Genomic DNA, 21,527 nt, shown 5'->3' with positions numbered 1-21,527 from the left:
TAATGAGAGTTTCTTTGTCATGAAACAAGGAACATTGTACTTTATAAGTGTGGCACTGGCAGGCGTTACGTCCATAGGTACTTAGAGTTGTAGTGCATACATTTTTTCCATCGTATTTTCACGGAAACCTAAGAACGTCTCTTGCTATTTCAGTCAGTCGCGGTATAAAAAGTAGGTACTTACTGAGGTTGACTGAAGTAGCATGACAAATACGAACGTTTCCGAGAAAGTACAATAGAAAACAATTATGCACTACATCTGTACAAACAGCTGAAGAGATTAGTGAGTCCTGCACCCTGAAGGCGTATTATGGATGACTTTATCCACATGATCATAGAGTAACTTATACTAGAGCGGTACTGTCATAGTAAATTTTGTAACCCCAGTAAATTCACTGCCATCTGTCGACACACTTTAAAACTAAAAATAAATATTTATAAAAATACGAGAAAATGTATTTAAATATGGATAAATGATTTTTTTTATTTGCATTAATTATTTTTATGATTTTGACCCATGTTCTTTCACTGATATTCGTTAAAATTGTTAAATAACAAACGAAACCGTCAACGCCATCTATACGACAGTAAGCCAAAGCTAGTAGCGCCCTCTGAACGAGAATCAAATTTTCTTGATTTTCGAGGCACGTTTTTTCCTTAGACTCCATCTATTACGAAGTTATATCTATCTTTGACATGATAAAATAAGTGTCACTTTTTAACACCACACGATTGAAAGAGAAAGATACTGTCATTATTTCATACTGTGACCATAATTAAATATCCGTGCATTTTGATGTCTAAGTGTACGTTCGAATCTTCGAATTTGACTCCAGCATACAAACTCGCAAGATGCAAACCGAATAACTCTAAAGACCACTTACAGGAGAAACTTGTCTTAATCGTACATACCGCCTAAGAGAAAATGCTAATTATGTGTAAAGAAAACTAATAACACTATAAAACTACACTACTACTATAAAACTGTTGGTTCAGCATTTTTTATTTATTCATTAATAACCAAAAGCAATAAATTCATCTCAGATAGCTTCTGAGAAAATTATGTTTTTTATAAAACGTATAAAAAAATATTATGCGCGTAAGTTTAATTAATATACCACCAGTAAGGTAAGGTAGATCCATTTTCATTGCTCTTATATTCACTTGGTTAAACTTAGTTCTTCACTCAACCTAAGCGTAACCAAGCAGCGTGTAAGCTTATTAGTAGGTAAGTGATACAGTAGGTACTTCTTCAACGTGGAGATTATATGCGAGGGCTTCTTGTACGGCTTCATTTCAATTCGATGCAGAAGGGGTCGTGTTATACGTAATGCTATCTAATACATGTGTACTCGTAATATGTCAAGCCAAGGCTCGAGAACTGTGATATTGAAAAGTTGGGGGAAGTTACATGAACGACGACTTAAAAGAATGAAGTTGAATTGAGTGTTTTGTAACTAGCAGCAAAATAGAAGTAGGTAGCATTCTGTAACTGCAGCAGCATAACTGTTGCAACATTACTGCGATGACATACCTTCAAATTCCAACTTCCTTGATAAAATGAGTGACGGATTAAACGTTTTAATCGCGACAGTACTTAATACGGCTACCAACGTCACTTATTTTATCAATGGAATTCGACAGACACAGCGGCGACATCAACGCCGCCGCTGTAATATCGCAGCAGTAATGCAGCTGCAATTGCCATGCGAATGTCACCTTTAGATTCTTGTTGCTTCTGGAAGTACAAAATATGTAGACAGTCACATTTTTAGTGTTCCGTACAAAACTTTGTTCACGGAACACTTATGGGATTGGGACTTCGGTCTTGCAAATCAGTTAAATGCGTTTTTCACACAGACCGTTTGCGCAGATACCAATTTTTTTTAAACTCAGTTTTTAAAAACCCTAACCTTACGGGTCGCTCTTGAATGGCCCTTATAAAACTCTTAATCCCAAGTTAAGGAAATAATACAGATACCGATTTAAGGTACCGCCACGCTCAATTCTATTCTAACTCGAGCGAAGTTTCAAGCGGGAGACTTGAATATTGATTGCCTATTGAAACAGCCGAACTATGTAAGTATATGCTATGCTATTACAACAAAACGAACTTTCATCTTAAACCTGATCAAAGAAAGGATCATAAAAAAAAATTAAAATTTTAAAATTATTAGGGCGTTGCGGAGTAGATATAACTAGTTAGAATTTTATTTTTTACTGTAACTATAATGAATATAAGGATATATTTTTTTTCACCGTCTTTTTGAAAATTGTTATATTTTGTGAATTGAGTATAATTGAATATGTACATAACAAAGTCAGATAATTAGTAGTTATTTAACTGGTTTGTCAAAATTACAGTAATCAATAAGTAACTATTCAACAGCATTGAAAATATTCATTTCATACATATTACATGGAGACTTGAAAAATGGTAGGTATGTCTTATTGCATACCAGAAATACGGCGCGTAGGTATTTATAACATCCCTGGTCAGACATACAAAGCAGCAGGTACTCGTGAACATAGTGATTTCGAGTATACGATACGAGTCAGACGGTTCGTCTCCAGTGTTCCCTTTTCCCTAAGGCCCTACCGCGAACATCAAACATCTAAATTTCTATCGATCTAGCCCAGGATTTGAACATTATAGAAGCAGATAACGAAATTTATATTTTCGATGTTCTCAGTACAGTAGGCCCTCTGTGACTTCACGTGAGCCGTCAGCCCGTGGTCAGCCCAACGAGTATGCACGGCAGTTTGCCGTGTACGTGCCGATGCGGGAAATCAATTTGGTGGCACGCGCGCCCGTAACAAACTGTTCGCGGCAATAAAATGGTGAAATCGAAGGTTTTCATATGATGGGCGGGTATTGTGCGATCTGTTGATATAGCACAGCTGAGGCATAGCTACACTTCCTTCGTCTACAGATTTAGTACGGTCAAGGAATTTGATTTCCGTGAAACTTCGTATCTTGTCACAGTGACAATAATATGAGATCCCTAGCGACTTTCATATTGAATTTTACTGTGACACAAAAATTATATTTCTTGACTATTTACGTAATCACTGAATAAATTCTGTTTTTAGATATACCCTACTTCCATATATACCTACACATCTTGGTTTAATATATAATTAGAATAAAATGCGACGTTATATTTTATACGAAAATAGGCACTAAGTTTTTTAGTAAAATGTTAATTCTAATCACTTCGCAGATTACAATTACAATGTCTACCTTTTTAGTGAAAACCGCTTAGAGTAGGCCGAATTGTGAAACTGTTTTTCAGCAGGCTGTGACCCCGCAGCACGTAATAAACATCGAGAAATGACAGGGTCGGTCACGTAGTGGACAGCAGGATAAATTGACCCTGTGCGTTCGTATACTTTTTCTCAGCTTCGTGGCAGATTGTCTTCAGGCTTCGCAATACGCTTCAGCTTTTTATTTACAGTTCATGGAAATCAAACCGAATTAGTTTTTGGTGAAAGTGTTTTTAATTCGTTTAGGCCTTTACGTCTAGGGAAGATTATGTCATTGTTTCAGGTTTATATATTTTGCTGGCACACTCTGCATTGTCTGTCTGTCTCATAACTTATGACAGTTATGACACTTCAGTTAGATAAGTGTAACGACACCTAACACTTTCAAGCCGTTTCTGGTACACGATATGGCTAAAGACAGACATAAAAACATATTCACATACACGCGGAACCGATAGGTCAATATCTGTATATAATATACACGCACTCAAAAAACGTTATCCTTTCTTTGCCAGTCGTCAGTCTTTCAGGTCAACAAACTGTCTTGCAGTTTGGCAGAAGAATTAAATTGTAAAAATATGGTTTATTTCGCCAGAATAAATGTTTTTTTTTTACGGCTAGAGGCTTAAAGACTCAAAATTAGTTCTAACTCGCAACACGACGTATCTTGCATGCATTGTATAATTTCGGCAAGGTACTAAAACGTTAAACCGTGCAGAAAATCACATGCACAGCCAGATCAAATGCGAGCGCTACAGGCGCTTCCGGATCCGCTGCCTATGCTCCCGAACTTACTCTCAAAGGGTAATAGCAATAGCCGAACGTTCGATAGTGTGGTTTACATTTACACAGGAGCTTTTTCGAAATTTACAACTTAATCTAATTTTGGACCATTTTGATATCACTGACAGTGCATCTTGCTCGTATTTGTACATGCGAATGGGATCTAAATGAGATTATAAATATACGGCCACGTTTCACATAAAAAAAACCGGCCAAGTGCGAGTCGGACTCGCGCACCGAGGGTTCTGTACATTACACAATTTAAACAATGTATTTTTATGTGAAACGTGAGTGAAAGGTAAATTGCGGTTTACGATTTATGACGTATTAAAAAAAACTACTTACTAGATCTCGTTCAAACCAATTTTCGGTGGAAGTTTGCATGGTAATGTACATCATATTTTTTTTTAGTTTTATCATTCTCTTATTTTAGAAGTTACAGGGAGGGGTGGGGGGGGACACACATTTTACCACTTTGGAAGTGTCTCTCGCGCAAACTATTCAGTTTAGAAAAAAATTATATTAAAAACCTCAATATAATTTTTTAAGACCTATTCATAGATACCCCCCCACACGTATGGGTTTGAAGAAAAAAAAATTTTGAGTTTCAGTTCTAAGTATGGGGAACCCCCAAAATTATTATTATTTTTTATATTTTTGTGTGAAAATCTGAATGCGGTTCACAGAATACATCTACGTACCAAGTTTCAACAGTATAGTTCTTATAGTTTCGGAAAAAAGTGGCTGTGACATACGGACGGACAGACAGACAGACAGACAGACATGACGAATCCATAAGGGTTCTGTTTTTTGCCATTTGGCTACGGAACCCTAAAAACAAGCGACATTACGCTTGTCTCTCGCTTTGTGACGTCTGACGTCTGTGACAAACTAACTGTGTAATTTTAAGTTTCTTGCATTACTTAACTATGCAACTACTACATAGGGTACATAACATATTATTACAGTACAGTACATATGGTGCTACTTTACCGCATTAGTGCGATAATTGGCACATTACGTCACTATGTCTAAAATTTAAAGGGCCATATGTACTGTAAAACGTTGTACGATACATGTGCGAATAGGCAATTCGCAACTCGTGTCGATTTAAAACACTCCCTTTGGTCGTGTTTCTAATTTATTGCGAATTTCCTGTTTTTCGCACTTGTATTATGTACTATTATCTAATAAACTACCAAAAAACAACTTTTTGCAAACTCTATTAAAATCTTTAACAAGCATTACCAACTAGATTTTGAACTTTTCGTGCAACTCAAAGTAAACTTCGAATGACAACTTTTAGCGGTGTGAAAATTTACAACATGGAAATTGTAGGCAGATCTCAAGATTCGAAGTTGTTTAGGTTGTTATAACTGGCCCAAATTCAATGCTTATCGCTCAAAGCTGGAGTTTGTTTAGAGCTGTATTTTGTCGGTGTATTCCAACGAAAATTGGAAGGCGACGGTGTCTCGAATATGATTAAACTAAAGGCACCTAGCTAAGTAGCATTTACTTATCTAAGTGCCACTTAGCGATATCATAGTTGCTTTCAAAATGTCTCGCCTTAATTGTAAGTATCCTCAGACAGCCGCAGAATAAGGCTCCTCGTTACGAGATGTTAAAAAAGACTCGCTTTCACCATAGGCGCTCTTATGCTTACTACGTGTTTATCGCTGGCTATTAATTACTCGTAAGCCTGGAACCGCTTTGGCTTTGTGTGGTCTGTTTTTGTACAATCAAAGCCCAAATGGGATTTATAGTTATTTGTGCAACAAGAGAGGAAAGTTGTTTTTTCTTGCGAGTGTTTATTTTGAGTCCCGAGAAAGCGAAAGATTTTATAATTGATTTACGAGCGAAGCGAGTAATTCTAAGTTAGAATCTTGAGCGTAGGGAGGGACTCAAAAACACGAGATGTAAAATAACTTTGCTCTCGTGTTGCACATATAATTTTTCACCTCAGTAGTGAGAGCATATTAAAGGTTAAAATGTATTTCGAATTACACATAATAATACAGAGAAAAAAAAAACGAATTAGTAATAGAAGTATGAAGTGGCAGCTCATGTCCTTCACTAAATTAAAAAGCTACTTTGTTTCACTCCCTGGAGTGAGGAAAGTCGCACTTTCCTCACTCCAGGGAGTGACGAAAGTAGGCTTGTTCGAGCTGCTGAGGTGATAAAATCTGTTCGATACAGGTAACTTTTGACATCACAATGATTTTAGGACATGCTGTAAGACAACTGTAAGCCGCGCAAATGGTACCTTCCAGTCTATATTTAACACTGTGGTTGTTACATGCATTATTATCAGGAAATTATAGCGTAATATGAATGTGGGACTGTGGGTACTTGCATTAAGAATCCCGTCAGAAACATGTAACAAAGGGTCAGTCACTGAAACATGGAGAAAATCATACTAAAGGGATGTCTGTCAGTTTTTTTTCTAATGCTACTGAAAAATATGCTGATGGGCCTGAGTATAAAATATATTTGTTTCTTTTGTATATCTTGTAGTGTTCATTAGCCATAATTTATTTTTATGATAAACCTATGCTTGTGCTTATGTACTTTAGAAGTGTTAAATGTCGTTATTGTTAAGTTTAAGTATATAGTGTATGTCTGTGTATTTAGTTCCGATCACAATGCTATCCTAAATCCTAGTGGGAATTGTCTTAGGATGTAGGCTATATGTACTGTTTTAACTTTGTCTGTAAATCTTATTGGCCTGTATCTGTTTTTTTCCCCAATAAAGAAAAAAAAATATTGATGAATATTTTGTCAACCACGGTTTACCATGAGTTTATATTTTAAATTTCCTGTATTTTTTTTTAATACGCGACAAGTATCTGTTATCGAGAAATTCGACACTGACTGAAGCTTACTTGTTCCATATCGGTTACACGCAGGATCCATCGCTGTCAAAAAGCCAGTCCGAGTTATAATTGCTCAGCGATGGGTATCATGGCTGCGGTTTACAAGTATGTGATATAAAACACTTGTGCTGTACTGTTCGAAACGTATTCAGGCTTTGTCCTACACTCGTTTTGTCTCTGCTCACATCCTGAACGGACGCGAGTCGACGACCTCTGATGAAAAGCCGATTTCTAACAGTTCTTTTGTGAGATGTGAATGTTCGCCGCGTTGCGTTGCGTACGGCCGACAATGAGATTTAGTGGAGCGTCCAAACATCGGCTACCTCAGTTGCATGTTTTTCAACCTACACAATATGATCGCTGTTCGAAAAATCTCGCATTGAACTGTGGAATGTATGTCGAAGTTGAACTCGTAACGTATTACAACAAGATTCAAGTGTTTAACTTATATAGCTTGCCTTGTTTAGCTCATAAAACTTACTCGTGTAGACCATTGCTGAGTACACAGCTGTAGAAGTAGTACGAAAGCTATTAAACAGCAAATAAGTTGTCAATATGTCAGCATTCGACACTGCAGCGGACGAGCGAAGTTCGGCAGTCAATAAGTTTCGTAAATGGCAACATGCACACTAAAGTCATTCCAAATTACACCTTAATCATAACTTAGTAAAGTTCCCTTTTATTTAATTCAGAAATTTATTGCTTTGTCACAAATATCTAAGTTTTACCCGTAAAATACACAAAGCAATGCAACCAAGTAGTAGTTATAGGTACTTAATTAACGTATGTTGTACAATTACGTAGGTATATGCCTATGCAAGATTCCTTGTCATGATTTTTCAACTAATTAGGAGTAGGCTATACCAAATTGTATACACTGTTAATCACTGTTTAATTAATGTTTTTGGTGTGACTAAATAAAGTTTAGAAGCCTTAACTCAATTTAAAGGGATTGTATATTCAATTAGTTTGTCATGTCTTTGTAGCTATATAAAAGGTAGGTTATGGAAAAGCTATTTGTGAGGAGTCTTGATATAGTTTGTCAACTCCTTTGCAAGAAAGATGCAGGGTAATTCTATGCGTGGCCATAGTTTAGGTACAGTCAAGGTATTAAATATCGACACGGATAAAGTGCCAAACATAATATATATGTACATGATACTTATACTATACATGATATTTATAGATACAAATAGCCCCCGTTTAGCCTATTCTGACAGAATAGTAACTACAGAACCCTACACTGAGCATGGTCCGACATACTCTTGGCCGATTTTTTATTTTATTAAAAATTCATTGGTCTGATCATGACAAAAAGTAATAATTGATGACCTGAAAGGCCGCTTAAGAGGATACAGGAGTGTTCATTTCTCCATACAAACGTTACTCGACTCTTTCCTCCGTGGTTTTTGACCCTAGAGCAATGTTTTTTCAACACAGATTAATATTATCAATATCTGTGTCGGCCTGTTTTGCTTTTCTTGATATCTTTGTTTTTTTTCCCGCAAAAACGGCCTAGTTTACTAGGCCGCAAAGAGAAGCATGGTATTTAAAACTGACATCAATTAGCCTAAAAAGCAAAACAGTTCGACACAGATAATTTCATTACCATTTAGATCTTTAAAATTTGTTATATTTGGGTAAGTTTTGGAGGAGGAAACAGTCGAGTACGAAACCTCGATTTTTGAGATTTTTACGCAGGATTTTTCGCCTAACCCGGCGTTGTCCTTATCGCACTAGTTTTAGGAGCCGGTTCCGTTAGCGAGACGGATATATTCACCTAAAATATTTTAATCTCAGCTCCCATAGCCTCTTAATGGACGAATCACGTAATGGCGGACGAACTCCGTAATGACGAATCGCGAAATGGACGAACTCCGTAGTGGCGAATCGCGAAATGGACGCATAATATTATGGAGGAACTGCGTATTGGACGTACAACTAACAAATCCTCAGCGAGAGATGTGGGGTAGGAAAATGCTTTTGATAGGTAGGTACTACTTATGGTGATTGTGAAATTGCTGTACCAGTGTCGTACTTTTTTTACGAGTACGAGTATTAATCTAGAAAGCGTAGTAGCACCAATAGCACCATAAATATAACATTGATAAGTTTTTTATCATCATAAACCGCGAATGTAATCCGACCGTACAATGTACATGTATATATATAGTTCTAGGGTTGGCAGCTAATAATTGAAACTTTGAAAACTTTTAATGATGTTCCAATTTAATTTTCATAATTATTGCGGTCTCTCTCTCTCTCTCTCTCTCTCTCAAATAACAACGTGTTTCAAAATTCGTGTAAACGTTTTTGAATTATTAAAATAGAATTCGCCAATAGGGGGTATTACTGCAATGTTCTGCCACCAGAGTGCAGCACTAGCCTGTCTAGTAAACCATAGAGTAACTTATACATACTGTGCCTTTAACAGGTTTTTGACAAGTTTTCGGAGATAATAAAATATGACATTGACGCACCACGACGGTTTGTTTACAGAGAACCTACCGGGAAACGCGAATCCGAAATTTCGCTATCTGCCTCTTTATCGCTCGAATATGCTAGAATAGAATAGAATAGAATAGAATAAGATTTTATTCGTAAGCACAAACAAACAAGACATTACATAATACACAAGAGTGACAGAGATGTTAGATAACGAAATTTCGATTTTCTTGTTTTGCGATAGACCCTCAGATTGTGGTAGTGGCGCCCCCTGCGCAGTTTCGCGTAATATTCCCTATTACGAGTATGTAAGTAAAACTTTTTTTTTGTTAAAATGAACTGTCTTCACGCCGGCTAGTTAGAGATTGGAAAAACTAGTGAGTATACTATGTTTTTGTTTATTTTAGCTACATTTTTGCTTTGTCCAGATAACAAACAGATTCCATATTATACCTAATTGGCAGCCCTAGCGTTGTGGGTAATCGACACCGCAAACGAACTCGATGCCAACATGACAGTGTTTTCCGCCATGTAGTTACATGCACCTATTCCAAATGCATTTAAGGATTTCAGTCATTTAAGCTCTCAAGAATATACCTACACCTATGTGTAGGTGTATGTAAGTAGATAAGTATATCCCACAAAAAATCATGTAAAATGTTGCCAAGACGAAACCATAAGGCTCGTACTGTCAAAAAGTTATCAGATCTCTTGTAGCGCCAAGCTTCTAACTCTACAAGCCCTAACTTCACAAACCCTACACCTTAGTCAAAATATATGGCTTGGCCGTTTCGCTACCGTCACATGGGCGTAAGGTAAAAAAAATATTCACTATTCAGTATTTGTTATTGTACAATATGTAGTTCTTATAGTAATGAAACTGCCAAGCCACATATATTTTGACTAAGGTGTAGAGTTTGTGAAGTTAGGGCTTGTAGAGTTAGAAGCTTAATATTAATCCACTATTGGCATCATATCCCGAGAAGTTTGTTTTTCTGGTTTGCCTTGCGCTTCGCTTTGCTCGTCTTGGCGGGGGCACTATGATACTACGTGTGTCCCTAGTCCCTATTGTCCCTAACCTCTGAACAGACCTTAAACGTAGCTACATAGTGATTATTGATTAAAATATATATTTCTACAATAAACAATACTCTTTCAGTACATAGTCGCCATCAGATAGGTATATCAGAGCGGCCAAGGCGTTCACAAATATCTGAACATGCCTCTATTGTTAAGGCGTTAAAGTGTTTGTTCAGATATTTTTAGCACCTTTGCCGCTTCGTTATATCGTACACACCATGCAGCCTTAAATAAATAAACACTATCTAACAAAGCTCAATTCTCGGATATTGTAATTGAAACATTCACCCTTTATTCATAGGTTGGAGCGAGGCCCAGCGATCGGACCTCTCGTTCCCACTTATGGTTTTCGCCTTAGCCGAAGCCAGTCGCGCAATGTCGTGGCCAGGACGTAAGGCTTGTGGCAGCCTGGGGATGTTTTCGGAAACGATATTTCAATGATGTAATATTTTTCTAGACAAGGGTTGTAGTTTTTTAATTTTTTTATAGAGAAAAGTACAAAAGATCTGTAGTGTGTAGTGCATGGCGGCTAGGATAATAAATAATAATAATAATAGGAAGTAGGTAACTGATGTACGGTGAATGCACTGGATGGAATAGCATTTATACTTTACAACGTAATCCCTATTTTATATCATTTGAATCTTATTTTGGAATCACCAGCAATGTCGCTGTACTGGTGCGAGTGAGACGCGCTACAACAAATACGGTTTCAGTATAATTCTGCTGAACGATTTACAATAAAGTCCGCTCTGTTTGGGAAACTAACGAATCCGATCTGACAGTGAGCGGGCAACTAAAGGGTGTTAAACCTTTAAATCGCGCTAAATCCTGCTTATAACATTGTTTCTGAAAGACTCGCAACAGCGTCCGTTAAAATAATAATTATCGGTGACGGTTCCTAACTCACGGTGAGCCCTTTCTTCTTTAAATATAGGATATATAATAAGTTACCAAATAACATAAAGTCACAAGAAAAATTTCAATTGTTCTACAAAAGCATTAAGTCACTATTACAACAAAAGTGCTATTACTCCCTAAGCGAATTCTATACTTACATTTTTGAATAAATAATAAAATTGTGCAAATTAAAATAATGAATATAAAAATGTAAATTTGAAATAAGTAATGTAATCAGAATCAGAAACGCATGTTAAAATAATATATGTTAAGTATAGGATTAAGTATTATGTAAGTACCTATGTTGCTATGCCCTGACGGGTGCATGTTGTAACCTAAACTACAAAAAAGACCTATTGTAACACATGTATGCAATAAACGATATGATATGATAAATATGACTGAATGTATTTATCTTCATTAGTAGTGTGATAGATGGGCTTTTTTGTATTGTCGTAAGTTCATATATACCTATGTTCTTAAGATTCTCAGATATTTTAGGTTATTTCTACTCAGAATCACTATTTATTCTACGTACTATGACAAAAAAAGTGCCCGAATTCATTCATAACTACTATTTTTGATTTTTCATTACGTTACCTCTATAGGTACATACCCGTAGAAAAATTGCGTTAGTGGATTATGACTTATTTTTTTACCTAAATATTTTTATTTATTTTAGAATAATCTATTAATATAAATCACATGTAATATTATACATATTGTAAATAAAATATGAATATGAATGAATATGAATATGAATATACATTCAATACCTACTACTAATAGTGCTTGTGATTCTGGAAACTGTATTTCTGAATAATCCGAAGAACTCGTCATGAGCTTACCACAATAAAATCGCCCATCTATTGCAGATGTGTTTTTGTAAGAGCAGAATAATTAAAATTCAATTCCGATGTTACACCATCTAATCATGAGAACGCTCAACCACAAACGAATCAAAGGTGAGAAAGAGCAATTAAAGCGAACTTATATTGCTTATTGATGACTATAGACGTGATATCATACTCTAGCAATGTTATTATTGTGGTTCCTCACCGTAACATACATGCAATGCGCTTGTAAGTACTCACTTGAGGCAGTTGAGGCGTATTCAGATTTTTTAAATATTGTACTGATTTGGTTGAATTGAATCTCATTGCATATCGCTCGCAATCCAGTTTTGGCGCGAAGAATATTAACACATCACATCTTATAATCGAATTGCGCCTTTTGACAGTTAGCGATGGAGAATTCAGTGAAGATGGAGCAGAAAATCAACTCACTTATTATTTTCTTTTACTAAAGAAAGAAAAATAAAACAACATTATTAGATCAACATACCGTAGATTATAAGTGTCGACGGTGCATTTAACATTTTTTTTATAGAAGCGTTAGGTTATCATCAAGCGGAGCGTAAGCGTAAGCGTATCGTAAAAACGTTACGAGTACGTAACGAGACGCGTGAAGTTCTGGGCACCAAGCGTCGCGTAAGTGTCGCATAAGCGTAATCGTTTTATAAGTGAAATCTCATTAGTTGAAATCATGACGTCACTTACGTCAGATGTCTTCGGCGGATGTAACGACGATCTTACTTTCTCGTCAGATGAAGAAGATTTTTTATTGTTTGATTATATGAGAAGTTTTATTTTTTACGCCTGTGTTACGCTACGCCTATCGTAATGACGACAAAAATCTCATACGAGCCGCTACGACGCTTCGTGTGCGGACTTGTTTTAACTTGTTCGTGTTCGTAGCGTTCTCGTTCTACGTGCGTATTACGATACGCTTACGCGTCTCTTACGCCGCTTACGCTCCGTGTGCTGAGGGCTAAACCTATAAGAATTTCCAATATATGCACAATAGGATCTTATTGGTTTCGTTTTAGTACTTATGCGGTATGGCATGTTACACAATTGCTCCGTAACTCAAATGCTTGTCAAGCATCCGTGAATGCAATTTGGTTGTAGACAGATTTACAACTGAGTACATAATATACACAATACTTATTCAGTGCATACACAGCAACGGACCAATTTAAATTCGGTCTATGATTAAGGTTCTTCTTCACTAAAAACCCTGGGGTTCATATATCATCGTGTATCGTATCAAAATGAACTTTAGTAATTATGGCACATTATTTTTTTGCGATTCATTCAAGGTTGCTCTCATAACAAAAGTTTCTCATGGGTACAGACGCGTATAATATCTTGTGTCACGTAGGTATAAGGTTCGATTTGCGTTTTCTATGAAAGATTGTCATCTTCTCATCGCATGCCATTTTGATTGTGGGCTAGTGTACTACATAAATATTACTATTCCTATGAACACGAGTCGCTTAATAGCTACTGGCACTTCGACGACATACGTTGGGAAGATGCGAGTCTATTTTATGGATGAAAGACAGGCTTGACAGCGTTCCTGGTATATAAGCTTATTGGTAGGGAATTTACTCCGTGACTATATATGAACATTATACCGTAGCACCATCTTAGGTACACAACCTCCTTTTTACAATTTACTGTATGTTCCCGGTTTCCTACTTTAAAAGGTGTTAAGAGGGAAAAGAAAAGTTAGTAGGGATAACTCCATATTTTTACAAGCTTTTATTTAACTTGCCCTGTTAGTATGTAAGTCAGTTAGTGTGGGTCAAATCTTGGAAACTAAATTTGACCCATGCACTTCCCGATTTCCGATTGAGCTGAGATATTGCATAGATGTGTAAATCGGATGACAATGCAATAGCAAGCCAGTCCATAAAGTCCATTGTAGATCTCATTATGCTTAGCTGTTACCAATGTCGCGGTTTCGACTCATCATAGGGACAAGCTCGCAGTCCGGACAAAATATTTTGTGAATCAGATAGCTTCGAGTGTTGGACGCCAGTATAAGGTTGCACTGTTGCTCCGGATATTAGACGGAGCGTGACTACGAGTACTGATAGCTTAGAAGCTTCTCACGATCCGAATTCGGACCGCGAATTTATTACCGCGTAAGCTAATATGTCGTCCAATGAAATTATCTACTATGCACGTAGCTTGGAATATATTTACAGAGGTTTTACAAGAAAATTATTTGTAAATTGTAGGTATTTTTGACGACTGCTCAATAAAGAAGTGCGCCTGGGCCCGGTGTGCACATTTATCAGAAGTCATTATCATAAAAAATCATACATTTTAGGTACTTTTACAATGGTAAAATAAATATGCCTGTTAGTAATTTGATTCCGATAGACAATAACGGTTCAGGGCATAATAGCAAGGAATCTTGTATGTACCTATAGGTACTTATCCTCCTACATAAAATTATATTCATTTAGCCTGGTTAGGTAACATTAGTTAGGGCCACAGGCACCAATCACTAACCCGGGCTTAGTCGGTTAAACCTGGAGTTACCATGGTTACCATGCATTACAATTTGACACTGGGTTAACGGTTTGTAATTTTCACAGATGATGTATGTAATTCTGTTGCCGCTATAACATCAAATACTCAAAACAGAATCAAATAAATATTTAAGAGGGGCTCCCATACAACAACGGGTTTTTTTTTCCGTATATTGCGTAATAGTATACGGAACCCATCGTGCGCGAGTGCGACTCGCACTTGGCCGGTTTTAATAATGGTATAAGCACAAGTAATAAAATAACAGTTGAAGTTTAACTGTTAAACTATGATTTTCATTTCATTTCTTTTATTTATTTTTCATTAAATTGATTGGCAATTAATTGGTGATGATTCATCATCAGATCATCACCAATTAATTGCCAATCATAATTTAACAGTTAATCTTTAACTGTTATTTTTTTAGCAGCAGTTACGGTAGCAATACAATAATTAAATTTATTGTTTATACTTGATCTGGAGTTCTAACGTAAACCAGAATATAAACAATTATTTTAATCCTGTATCTCTCCATAGTTCCCATGACTTAGAATAGTGGAGTTAGTGGACATCACCGAGTTGTCTTTTGGCTCCTCTACATGATGGACCATCATACTGACCCACTAACATGAGCCAGCGTAAGTAGGAGCCATTTAATATTTGTGTTACTTATCTAAGTGTTACCGGTTTTTATTTATCTCTATGACAGATGTCCATCATATCTTATTACTGAGCAATAATAAATATACGCTTAGGTACGTAAACGCCGTAAACGATATAAAAACGTTCAAGTGTAAGTATCTCTTTAGTGATAAAAAACCCCTCCTAACGAGCCATAATAAGAGTCAACAAAGTGTGTCAACTTGTATTAGGTACCATCATCAAATGTTAGAAAAAAATGTTGACACGGCCGCTACTGCGCATTTTATGGCAATTTTGCGCGCAGTTTCATGTTTCCGCGAACTAAGTGGTGTGACGTATTGCTTTGATGGGAATTGAAGATGATTATAAGCAATTTTATTTTCAATGTCTTGTGCAATTTGTTTCAACCGACTATAGCGACAATTTGTGACAATCGGATACTTCTTCTTTAAAGCACCACCAGATATAGTCCGAGTGACGTAAGAATTTATTTCACAGTTATGTATTGATCCATATGTATATAATGTTTATGGCTATTTTTAAATGATATGACCTTTATCATACATATTATGTAGGTGGGTCAAATACATATTCTTTTAAAAATCAATTCTTACCTGACTCCAATAAAATCATATGCAATGTAAAATGTAACTTTAGAGGTACCTACTGTTTTTAGAAAACCTTTTCGGCAACGTGCTATTTATAGGCATTCGTGTGTGGCGAATTCTACATGCCTAGTATTTCAATAATGTGAATGGCAATAGACCCAATCTATGAATAGATCTTACGAGTAACCTACTCGTAACTACATATACATATATGTATATACCTATATGAAACAGAGTTTGCTATAAAGCCTTTTTGTCTTCCGCATATTATCAATTAAAATGTTTACACGCGGTTAAAGTGACGCAAGGCGAATTCTTTGGAACCGGTTTCAGTTCGACAATAGGTTTGTGGGGGAACACACTACAACCAATCACACGAGACCTCTAGCCTTCTCTACCTTCTTAAATCCATACGTACAAAAGGAAACTTCTTAGTTCAGCAGAGTTCAACTTTCGATGGTTGATGCTTTTTATCTTGACCTCAAAGCGACATCTCCTTTCGTACTCCATAAAATTAATAACTTGCTTTTTAAGTCACATTCAAGGACCCCGAACCGAACAATAGTGCTTTGTCAATCTTAAATGTTGTACATTATAGTAAATGAGAATTAATGCAATAATTTCGCCAACATGCTCATGCCAACTTAATACAAGACTCAATAATGAGAATTCGGAAGATTTGTTCTAATCGTAAAATAATGATCTTTGTTCTTTTTTTGAAGTATAATTCTTAGTCACGCAGAGTGCCTTCAACTTAGTTTTTTTTCGTTTTTTGCTATTGTTTGGCAAGTAATAATGGCCTTGGGGCAGCCTACGTCTATTTCCTCAATTAGCGATACGAGCTACTGCACTGTTGTTAGTTACTAATATAATACATGATGATTTACATAATTTTGATTGTAACTGCAGAGTTGTTTGATACAAATCGGAATTGTTCCGCTTGGATCAATGTTTGTTTTAGCTGTATACCTTTATTATATGTTTATATATGTGCTTACTATGCTATAATAGCAGACTTTGCTCGATGATAGGTACCTACACTACCTACCGATACTATTATTATTATAAGCATTATGGTAGTAGGAGAATGGATTTATGGCAACCATTATTTGCAACCAAATGTTTTCGTCGTTGTAAAATGTTATGTTCCTTAAGGATTCAAATATTTTAGAAAACCTTAGTTTCTAAAAAAAAACAACGTGAATCTGATAGGTATGTTATTTATCAGTTTTCTAAATATAAGGAAAATTAGGCATTTTATATGATTACCAACAAATTTAAATTAACATAGTACGCTTTTCAGTAACTCAAGCTTTTCTTACACATTCAGGTATAACAAGTAGGTACCTAAATTTTACAATTTTTCCCGGTAACTGCTACGTCAAAACCTCTAGATTAATCTCGAGTGGTTTCGTAAAGCACGTATAATCAATTCCTTAGGCACTGGTACAACATTAACTTTATTATAGCTTGTAAACTCCGAATATAATGATAATGTAGGAGCTTAATGTCTTCTTCGGCATACATGGTTTCTTAGTGAGCTTAGTGATGCGCCAACTCGACGAAATGATGGGGAATTCGACTTTCCACACGTTAACGTGAAATATCTCAAAAGTTTCTGCAAGAGTGTTACATAAACACTAAATTTACTAAACCAATCATCATCGTCGCTTAGTACAAGCTCTGCTTAGTTTGGCCCTACGTAGGTCTGTGTAAGATTGTTCCTAAACTATTTTTTTATATATTTAGTTCATTAAAATTCATTTGTTTACGTTACATGTTCGTCTTTGGGTTACAAACATACATATGTATACCAAAATTCAACTTAATTGGTCCAGTAGTTTCGGAGAAAATTGGCTGTGACAGACGGACAGACAGACAGACAGACAGACAGACAGACAGACAGACAGACCGACAGACAGACAGACAGACAGACAGGTTCTTTTGAGGTACGGAACCCTAAAAATATATTTTTTAATTTTGACTTGTACACTTATTAGCGGCTTACAAAATACACCAAAGTTCCTTTCCCTCTTAATATACTTTATAGTTTTTGAGATAAATGGCTCCAGCTGTTTGACTGACAGACGGACGGACAGACAAACATGACGAAACTATACCTAAGCGTTCCGTTTTTGCTAAGGAACTCTAAAAAAAAGAAATACGTAGTATGGAAAGTAAAACCATATTTAGTCAATATTCGCGAGTATGAGAATATTCTCGCGGCCATCACTAAGCATTGTCCGACCCGTTGGATATTTGTTCTCGAAATTGCCCTTGCGGTTGAGGTAACGAGTAATTTTTGGTTGAAAAAATTTGAATGTGCTCGATCAATCATCATTACTTAATTGGAAGCTTTTATACTGTGTGACTGATTTACCGACGTGAATTCAGTCGGTGGTTGTTAAATTAATTAGTTTTAATTCAGTTTATGGCTATAGCTTACAAAAAAAACATGGTTTTAATCTTTGTACAAAATGGTCGGTGTCTTGTGAACGGTGATTTTTTTATTTCGCTCGATTCCATCGAGGTTGTGAAGATACGGAAACTAAATTCATATTATAATAGCATATTATAGGCCTCATATTTGCATAGCGTCGATTGTATGTTGTAAGTAGGTGCCACGGTCGAACGCACCAGATATTATAAGTAGTCTTCCTTAATCTCGTGTTTCTTTTCCTAGTAAAGTTTTTAAATAAACAGATGTGTGGTGGTATCTGTGTTATTAAGGAGCAGTTTAATTAAATGTGAATGTGAATGCAATGAGTAGTTGAGTACATAAGGGTTCGCAGCTCAGGTCAGGTCAGGTCAGGTCAGAGTCAGGTACGCTTACGAAAATATGAAGTAAAGTAACTCATCCGCATTTTTCCCATCTGTGTGTATATATGGTATGGACGTATACGCTGGTGAATTTAATTATGATTATACAATTTTATATTCTTCTCTTATCGCTATGTGAAGTACTGACGTTTATTACGCATTATAAATATATTAGATTGGCTGAATAAAGCACGCCCACGCTTATCGCTTCGACAGCGTATTATGTAAATCGAGGTATTTGAGCTACATTTTATGATTGAATTCTTGGAGTGATTTCAATCGTGCTAATCAAATTCATAGCATGGCTGAAGTGTACCTAATAATGCGTAAATAATACAACTATTCGGTAAATAGTACTACACGTAATTGACGTAATAGATACAACTAAAAATTCAAGGTTATTAAAACTACGGTTGTTCATGTTACCAGCACATACATATGTATCCCCATAGTAATCCTATCCATATACTATATACTATATACTATACAGGGTGGCTAAAAAATAAGTGCATTCCCGTTGCCAGGGAGGTTTTGGAATTATACTAAGCATCTTTTACAATGGGACCAACCACGAAATCGCGAAAAAAAATAACCCTCCCATAGAAAATGGACCAGTCAAAATGTATGAAACAGCCAAATTTTTTTTCGCGATTTCGGGTTTGATCCCATAGTAAAAGTTGCTCAGTATAATCCCAAAACCTCCCTGGCAACGGGAATGCACTTATTTTTTAGCCACCGTGTATATACCATATATGTACTTATACCTGTTATCTCTTCAGGCTTCAGCCAGTAAGTAAATAAACTTACATGTTCCGAGTTCTCCTATTCTTAGCATATTCCAACTTCCAACATAAACTTAGCGCTCAAAATGTTAAAACTAAGCCATTCTTCTGCCACAATTTAAAGGTCTTGTATTTACGTAGTGTCTATATATGTAGCCTCGATCAAGCATCGATCTATATGTCTCACTGTCAATTGGCAGATGCTTCCCACGGGCTCGTACTTGACAGAATGATTGGGCATAAGTACCAAGCCTCCACCGAGCCTGTCCATTCGCAAAACACATTGTGCCTACTCGATTGTAAACTTTCTACTTACCAAATTTCTCAAGTGTACAACCATGTCTAGGTAATAGTAGGTTTATAAGTTAACATACATGCAAAATTGCGGAGTTTCCAAAAAATGTAACAGTTCTCGGAAATTTCAAGAAGATTTCACATGAAACAATCTATTATGGAAATGGAAAATTTCGATTCCCATACAAAAAATTGAGTTTTGGAATTTTTCCATGAGGAAATTTCACAATTTTGGAAACATTCCGAAGGCAAATCAGTACTAAGTACTAACATTCGTTGGTCCAGCTGTGGTGAAACGGTTCGTAAGCTTTGTGAACAACAGCACAGTTTATGCTAAATGCGCTTGGCTCATTACATTTGGCATATGCTCACGAACGCACCCTCGAAACGTGAAGGGTTGATGTAAGTACTCTGCAATTAGTTTCGATTTCCGTTAAGGTAGAGTGCACGGCTAGTTGTACAAAGTAGGCTGTCAGGTGAAGGGCAAGACTACATACATGTTAAGGTCTGTTTCACATACTATATAATAGTTACTCTTAACTGAATAAAATTTAAATCTTCTCGAGACAGAGGTGTAGATAGGGTTAGAGCCGGCGTAGATTTATTTGACGTTCATAAGCGCATTGTAATATGCCTAATTGAATAATAGACTATCTTTATCCTTGACCATCGGTGGAATTTAAACTTTTACAATAGTTTAAGAAATGTCATTTAACAGTGTGGAGGATGGTACTTTACATACTAAGTGCGTAACATTTATAAGTCCAGTCTCCAGTGTTGGGTTCTTGGAGGTCGGAATGGTTGCCACTGTTGTACATACGAGATTTTAGAATAAGTAACTCAGTAAATTATTATAAAACGTAAAAGGATGTTCATTCATAAACGTACCAACAATCTAATAATGTTTTTCTTTTTTACTATCATCGTGGACAATGGACAATAAAATAAAATCAGGGTAGGTACTCGCATCTTGGAGAAGTCCTTATCGACTCAATATTAGGCACCTTACATACCTATTCCTGTAATTAAGGCTGGCACACGAAGTTTAAGTAGAGCCGTTAAAGAGTGTACCGTGAACTGATACGAGTAAATGTCCTCTGATTCTTGTACGTACTTTTATCGCACATACCTATTATAGTCTACTACAGCCATTACTAACATAGCGATCTCCGTATCACCCAAAAACCCAATGACACAATTCGATGCCCAAGTCCCAACAAAACATAATCTCTTGACAATAAATCTAAGATGATACGAACGGTACTTCCTAAATGTAGCGAGACGAGACCCACCCTCGATTGTGTTCATTGTATGCTAATATGTCGGCCGCGCCTGCTGCTACCTACTGTCGTGAAAAATGAATTAAGTTCACTGTAACACAACTGAATAAAGGGTTATATTCTTAAATATTACAATTAAACATAGTACTTTTATGTTTGTAAGCCAGTGAAGCGATTTTGAAATGGGACACAAATATTTCACGGAACTATCCTTGCGGTCGATGGTGGAGTTACTCCAGTAGTAGGAGCGAAGAAAACGCTCAGATAGGCCAAACTTAAAAAACTCTCCAAATATACATATTTGTTACTGATCTCGAGGTCGCGTTACATTGGAGGCCGAAAACTCGACTCGCCAGACCAATTGGCACACA

The 21,527-nt window shown here is 36.3% G+C and overlaps 1 protein-coding gene and 1 long non-coding RNA gene across 2 annotated transcripts in view; one reads left to right on the top strand and one right to left on the bottom strand.

The window, feature by feature from the left end:
• LOC134747983 (apoptosis-stimulating of p53 protein 2) overlaps positions 1-21,527 on the top strand; it is a 339,061-nt gene that overhangs the window by 33,429 nt on the left and 284,105 nt on the right. The gene's annotated exons all lie outside the window — the stretch shown is intronic.
• Positions 4,366-21,527, bottom strand: part of LOC134748015 (uncharacterized) — a 508,661-nt gene continuing 491,499 nt past the window's right edge. The window contains exon 2 of the long non-coding RNA XR_010128374.1: positions 4,366-4,579. This is a non-coding gene — a long non-coding RNA (uncharacterized LOC134748015). The remainder of the gene's footprint in view (positions 4,580-21,527) is intronic.

Source organism: Cydia strobilella, chromosome 15 (assembly GCF_947568885.1).
Source record: "Cydia strobilella chromosome 15, ilCydStro3.1, whole genome shotgun sequence".
Classification (NCBI taxonomy): domain Eukaryota; kingdom Metazoa; phylum Arthropoda; class Insecta; order Lepidoptera; family Tortricidae; genus Cydia; species Cydia strobilella.
This window is presented reverse-complemented; position numbering and strand designations above follow the sequence as displayed.